The sequence below is a fragment of the Triticum aestivum genome, chromosome 5B, assembly GCF_018294505.1.
Source record: "Triticum aestivum cultivar Chinese Spring chromosome 5B, IWGSC CS RefSeq v2.1, whole genome shotgun sequence".
NCBI lineage: Eukaryota > Viridiplantae > Streptophyta > Magnoliopsida > Poales > Poaceae > Triticum > Triticum aestivum.
Window position 1 is genome coordinate 642,011,735 of NC_057807.1, and position 8,062 is coordinate 642,019,796.

The window sequence follows — 8,062 nt, forward strand, 5'->3', positions numbered from 1 at the left end:
CTGAAAGGACCAAAACTGATAGACAGCTATGGGTACGCGCGTTTGACAGAACAATATTCACAATTTTTACGTCATTATTGATATCTAGTCACATAACTAATACACATGCATATTGATCTCCTTCTTAACAATTCGAATCGATGCGGGAGCAGCTCCTACCAGTGGAGCGCATACGAGCACTTCAAGAGGAAATAGCGAGATTTTTGCTCGACGAGGTCATAGATCCCAAAGGGGAATTCTACTATGAGCTACCGCCTCAATGAACCATTCCCAATTGTCATCGTGCTCCGAAGGCACCAAGGCAAATGCCACTGGCTCTGAAGGCAACATGTAGGAAAAAAATGTATACATATATATATATATAGACATTCGATGATATATATATATATACTCAGTTTTATGAGAAATTCTATTTATATATGTGCATAATGTGTACAATATGTAGTATCGTAAAATACCAGCAAACGAAAAAGAATTAAATGGAAAACACAAAATTAAAGAAAATAAATAATAAAACCAAAACCCCCCAAACTTTTTAGTACCGGTTGGTAACACCAACCGGTACTAAAGGTCTCCCACACCCGGCCCTGGCTCGTGCCACGTGGTGGCCCTTTAGCGGCGGTTTGTGCCGAACCGGTACTAAAGGAGGGGACCTTTAGTCCCCACCCTTTAGGGCCGGTTACAGAACCGGCACTAAAGGCCCTTACGAACCGGGGCTATAGCCCGGTTCTGCACTAGTGTAACCTGCACTTACCATGTGTCTATCATATTTTTTGGACTGTACTTGCACTCTTTATTTGACAATGTACTCTAGAATGGCTGCTCTAAGTTCAATCACAGTCAAGAACACCGTGCCTATGTGAAAGTTCACATCTTTCATGTTCTCTAACCTCCACCTTTCGAGCTTCACTTTTTTCTTCATGTTTTCCTTCCTTGAGCATCAACTACTTACACTTCCTTTGCTGAATCACTATCTTCAAGCTCCGAATCTTGCAGCTCTTGCAACTCATATGAATCATAGTCATTGTCCTTATCCCCTTTAGATTTCTTCTTTTTTTGCTAAGGTTTCTCATCTAACCATTCTTCATAGAGATCATCATCATCTTTACCTACTTAATTGTCAGAGTAACCCAGTCTAAATCCCATTCGTTGTCATCATTGTCACTGCCATTTTCATAGGGGGATTCTTTTCCTAACACAAGTTTTCTCCATATTCTTCTTAGCTCATGTACAACACTTTGTGCCATTGGTGGAACACTGCCACTCCCATACATTGTTCTTGCCTGCATGACATTGGTTAAGTCTGACTTTCTCAGCTTTAACCTTAAACCTAGGACTGGCCCAAATTCCAGTACAAAATCCAGGAGACTTAGGGCTTAGTACATGAGGCAGATTAGGTGTACCACTAACATGAATATCATCGATTACATTGTCAAGTGTCATATCTTTGTGGTCCACAAATAACTGAAAATACTAAATTTTTGGAACAATTGTTGTCATGTGCAGTGTATCAGTGTCACAGTCCACAATCTGGAGTCCATCATCTAGATTCTTTCCAAGGAGAAACCCATACAAAGTGATGTTTGATTGGTCATTATATCCTAATCGTTGCATGAAATTAGTGAGCCACAGAGGAGACCATGTATCTACTTCACAACCATCGAACAGAGCAACGTTGTCATCAACATATGACTTCAACTTTCCAAATCCGCAAAAAAATCTAGCATAGTTTATTTCTACGGTGAAAAGCTCCTCCTGATGTCCTAGAATACAAGGGATTCAGTCATGGATTTGGCCTAAATCTTAATAAAAGAAACAAAAGAGTAGCATCAAGGGTTAGGGTTACGGGAAGTGACCATATCACAGATGAGGATCTCTGGGTCGCCGCTGTGCATCCGCCGTCAATCGCCCATGTTTCGCCAGAGAGGGAGGGGAAGAGGAAAGGACCACGAATGAGAATAAATTAGGGTTTGAAGGTCTTTTTGAAATATGCACGACCGGTCATTATCCCGCCTGGGCCCTCCCGTCGACGTGGCCAGGGTCAAAGCGACATGCAAGGTGGTTAGCGGTGATAAGACGGAATTAGGACCTCGGATGAACAACTTAAAAAAGTTAGGACTCAGATGTGCATTTAAAAGTTTTAGGAAACTATCAACACTTTGATGAAAAATTAGGACCACACATACATTTCACCATGCAACAAATATCAGTTAGTTGCACTAAGCTAAGTTCATGGAACTGTGCTACACAAACTCGAACAATAAACGAAAATGGGCACGTACCCATATTCACCTGGCACCGCACAACCACCTCTCAGGTGGCGCGCCATGGGTTCGCCCCAAGCACTAGTATCAATCGGCATGTATTTTTTCACTCGTACCAAATTAACACATTAATATAATTCTTGACCCGTGTCTCAACGTAATAGTCATGTATTTCAAAAAAATCACGAGAACGATAAACCACCGCTTCTGCCATCACTACGCACAACTTGCTTTCGGTCCATCTTCATTCTCCTTTTCAGTGTACTTCCGCCGCCCACTCATCAAGATGGGACTTCGATGAGAGCATCTACAGCCGCGCCCCTAACATGGCTCCCCAGGAGTTTTTTCGCGCCGGCACCGAGAAAATGGTCCAGTCGCGCCCCAGGAGCCCATTTTTCGCCGGCTTGGGCCGAAATTAGCGTCGGCGGACCCAGGCCGAACCCGACGCGCTGGGGGGCACCCGGGGGCGCCAGGGCGAGCGATTTTGGCACGAAAGAGCAGCGGGCCCGCCGAGTCAGCAACGCGCACCTCGTCGTCCTCGGAACATCTCGATTTCCTGCGTGGAATCAATGGCAAGGCTGCCGCTGGTCAGCCTTGCCATTGATTCCTTATCATGAGCAGTTTGAAGTTCGGCGCCGGGGCCGCGACAAGGGAGGCGTCGTCGTCCTTGACGACAGCGACGACGACGTGCCGCCGCCGCTGATGAGGATACAGACCTGGGGTAGGGTCATAGGATTGACCTATACGTCCCACCCAAGGTCAGTACCCAAGAAGATAAGAAGTTCAAGAGGCAGCATGAGACCCCCGGTCGAAGATGTCGAGTGCAATCCACTCAACATCATGTCACTCGGGAATCTTCCTACTTACTGTCACTCGACCATTCAGAGAATCACTCGACCTCTCGAAGACTAGGAGTCACTCATCATAGCAGCGGGCAGGCATTCACTCCGTAGTCTTTAAGGTCATTAACAACACTTAAGGCTGGCATTACCAGTAACGCCCCCACTTTATGTACATTAAGTCCCTTGTAATGGTGGGCGGAGAGGGTCCTGGTGAACTCTATATAAGCCGCCCCCTCCTCTGGCACAAGGGTTCGCACCCCGCGTGACATCACTCATATAATCCAGTCGACCACTGAGACGTAGGGCTATTACTTCCTCCGCGAAGGGCCTGAACTCGTAAAACTCGTGTGTACACATTCACCCTTGCTGAGATCTTGCCTCTCCATACCTACCCCCCTTTCTACTGTCAGCCTTAGAACCACGACAGTTGGCGCCCACCTTGGGGCCGGTATCTTAGCGACTTGTTGGTGAAGTTGCAAGTTTTTTCGATCGTCATCATGGTTTCCAGCGGCGGATTAGCTGAGGGCCGTGAGATCCGTCTCGGCACGCTCATTTTCATCGCCCACGACTCGGCGTGGCTTCAGGAAGCTCCGCTTGATGTTGAGGTGCTCCCCGTCCGAGAGGCGACTCACTTTCGCGCGTGCGTTCGCGGCATCCTTCTCCGGCGGCCGTCGACCCAGTATCAGTCATCTCCAATGGTGTCTTCCCTCCCTGCTGTTCACCACCGCAAGCGATCCGGTCGATCGCGGCTTCAGCGGTGGGTGAAACACGTGGTGGCTCGGCGTTCAGCCACCCATCAAGTCGCGGCAATCGAGCCCGACAAAACTCTCCACGACATGTTCGATCTGTCGACTGGCTCCGTGGAGACTGCATCCGAGTGCGATAGCAGCGACCCTGCGACTGAAGTCCTGATGGTCGATGGTCCGCGTGGCCCACCTGGCTTCCGTCGCAAAGCGCCAAAGATGGTGGCGGCGATCCGTCGCGCGTCCATGAGGAATATCATCCCAAACCCCTTTCTTTGCAGCAGAGGGAAGAACTTCGTCGCCACAACATGGATGCACTCCACATGCCCATTGTTGGAGCACCCCCGAGGCTCGGGCCTTGGAGGAGGCGCGCTTGGATAATTTGGCTGAGCGCACTCGGCTGGAGAACCTGCAGCGTGATGATAACCCACAAGTGTAGGGTATCGCAACAGCTTTCGAGGGTGAAGTACAACCCAAATTTATTGATTCGACACAAGGGGAGCCAAAGAATATTCTTGAGTATTAGCAGTTGAGTTGTCAATTCAACCACACCTGGATAACTTATTATCTGCAGCAAAGTGTTTAGTAGAAAAAGTGGTATGATAGTAATGGTAACAGTAGCAACAGAAAAGGTAAATGTTTTTGGGTTTTTGTAGTAGTTGTAACAGTAGCAACGGAAAAGTAAATAAGCGGAGAACAATATGTGAAAAGCTCGTAGGCAATGGATCAGTGATGGATAATTATGCTGGATGCGATTCCTCATGCAATAGTTATAACATAGGGTGATATAGAACTAGCTCCAATTCATCAATGTAATGTAGGCATGTATTCCGTAAATAGTCATACATGCTTATGGAAAAGAACTTGCATGACATCTTTTGTCCTACCCTCCCGTGGCAGCGGGGTCCTAGTGGAAACTAAGGGATATTAAGGCCTCCTTTTAATAGAGAACCGGACCAAAGCATTAACACATAGTGAATACATGAACTCCTCAAACTACGGTCATCACCGAGAAGTATCCCGATTATTGTCACTTCGGGGTTGTCGGATCATAACACATAATAGGTGACTATAGACTTGCAAGATAGGATCAAGAACACACATATATTCATGAAAACATAATAGGTTCAGATCTGAAATCATGGCACTCGGGCCCTAGTGACAAGCATTAAGCATAGCAAAGTCATAGCAACATCAATCTCAGAACATAGTGGATACTAGGGATCAAACCCTAACAAAACTAACTTGATTACATGGTAAATCTCATCCAACCCATCACCGTCCAGCAAGCCTACGATGGAATTACTCACGCACGGCGGTGAGCATCATGAAATTGGTGATGGAGGATGGTTGATGATGACGACGGCGACGAATCCCCCTCTCCGGAGCCCCGAACGGACTCCAGATCAGCCCTCCCGAGAGAGATTAGGGCTTGGCGGCGGCTCCGTGTCGTGAAACGCGATGAAACTTTCTCCTTGATTTTTTTCTCCCCGAGACATTATATATGGAGTTGGAGTTGAGGTCGGAGGAGGTCCGGGGGGCCCACGAGATAGGAGGGCGCCCTAGGGGGGCCCCCTGTCTCGTGGACAGCCCGTGGGCCCCCTGACCTTGATTCTTTCGCCAAAAATTCTTATTAAATCTGAAAAGTGCCTCCGTGGATTTCCAGGACATTCCGAGAACTTTTCTTTTCTACACATAAAACAACATCATGGTAGTTCTGCTGAAAACAGCGTCAGTCCGGGTTAGTTTCATTCAAATCATGCAAGTTAGAGTCCAAAACAAGGGCAAAAGTGTTTGGAAAAGTAGATACGTTGCCGATGTATCAACTCCCCCAAGCTTAAACCTTTGCTTGTCCTCAAGCAATTCAGTTGATAAACTGAAAGTGATAAAGAAAAACTTTTACAAACTCTGTTTGCTCTTGTTGTTGTAAACATGAAAAGCCAGCATTCAAGTTTCAGCCAATATTATGAACTAACCATACTCACAATAACACATAGGTCTCACAATTACTCATATCAATAGCATAATCAGCTAGCGAGTCATAATAATAAAACTCGGATGACAACACTTTCTCAAAATAATCATAACATGATATAACAAAATGGTATCTCGCTAGCCCTTTCTGAGACCGCAAAACATAAATGCAGAGCACCTTTAAAGATCAAGGACTGACTAAACATTGTAATTCATGGTAAAAGAGATCCAGTCAAGTCATACCCAATATAAACCAATAATAATGAATGCAAATGACAGTGTGCTCTCCAGCGGGTGCTTTTAATAAGAAGGGTGATGACTCAACATAAAAGTAAATAGATAGGCCCTTCGCAGAGGGAAGCAGGGATTTGTAGAGGTGCCAGAGCTCGATTTTAAAATAGAGATTGAATAACATTTTGAGCGGCATACTTTCGCTGTCAACGCAACAACTATGAGATGGCTGTATCTTCCATACTACATGCATTATAGGCAGTTCCCAAACAGAATGGTAAAGGTTTATACTCCCCCAACCACCAACAAGCATCAATCCATGGCTTGCTCGAAACAACGAGTGCCTCCAACATACAACAGCCCTGGGGGAGTTTTGTTTAATTATTTTGATTTGCTTTGATCTTTTTGGATCATGGGACTGGGCATCCCGGTTACCGCCCTTTCTCGTGAATGAGGAGCGGAGTCCACTCCTCGTGAGAATAACCCACCTAGCATGGAAGATATAGGCAGCCCTAGTTGTAACATGAGCTGCTCGAGCATACAAAACAGAATTTCATTTGAAGGTTTGGAGTTTGGCACATACAAATTTACTTGGAACGGCAGGTAGATACCGCATATAGGAAGGTATAGTGGACTCATATGGAACAACTTTGGGGTTTAAGGAGTTTGGATGCACAAGCAGTATTCCCGCTTAGTACAGGTGAAGGCTAGCAAAAGACTGGGAAGCGACCAACTGAGAGAGCGACAACAGTCGTAAGCATGCATTAAAATTAATTCACACCGGATACAAGCATGAGTAGGATATAATCCACCATGAACATAAATATCATGAAGGCTATGTTGATTTGATTCAACTACATGCGTGAACATGTGCCAAGTCGAGTCACTCAATTCATTCAAAGGAGGATACCATCCCATCATACCACATCATAATCATTCTAATAGCATGTTGGCACGCAAGGTAAACCATTATAACTCATAGCTAATCAAGCATGGCACAAGCAACTATAATCTCTAAATGTCATTGCAAATATGTTTACTTCATAATAGCTGACTCAGGAATGATGAATCATCATATTTACAAAAACAAGAGAGGTCGAGTTCATACCAGCTTTTCTCATCCCAATAAGTCCATCATATATCATCATTATTGCCTTTCACTCGCACGACTGAACGAAGTGTATAATAATAAGAGTGCACGTGCATTGGACTAAGCTGGAATCTGCAAGCATTCAACTCAAGAGAGAAGACAAGTAATATGGGCTCTAAATATAAATAATCAATCATGCATATGAGAGCCACTAAGCATTTTCAATATGGTCTTCTCGACCCCCAAAAGAAAGAAAAGAAAATAAAACTATTTACACGGGAAAGCTCCCAACAAGTAAAAGAAGAACGAGAAATCTTTTTGGGTTTTCATTTTAATTTCTACTACAAGCAAGGAAATTAAACTAACTAATTTTTTTGGTTTTTCTTAAGGTTTATCAAACACACAAGAAGAAACTAGAAAAAGAAATTTAAACTAACATGGATAATACAATGAAAGAGTATGAGCACCGACGACTAGTGTGTGAACATGAATGTAAAGTCGGTGAGAAATACGTACTCCCCCAAGCTTAGGCTTTTTGCCTAAGTTGGTCTAATACCAAGGACTGCTGCTACTCTCTCCTGTGTAAGGAGAGGTATAATCAGGATAATACTGGCTGGTCATCTCCGGATCCCACTGGACAGATGATGCACGATAAGGGTCCAGCTTAGGTTCAGGTTCTAGAGTAAAATCTTGGGCTAGATGGTTGTTCACCGCTTCCGGTGTGACGAGAAAATTTTCTGCAAGTAAATCAAACAACAGAGGCGCAGGCAAAATAATAATCTCAATGTGTTTCTTATTAAATCTAAGTTTATACAAGAGCATCTTATCTTCGTTGTCAATGATAAACTTGTGTGCTACCATGCTCTTGTAATCTAAAATGTGAGGAGGTAATTTTATCTCCTCCTCCTCAAGATGCCT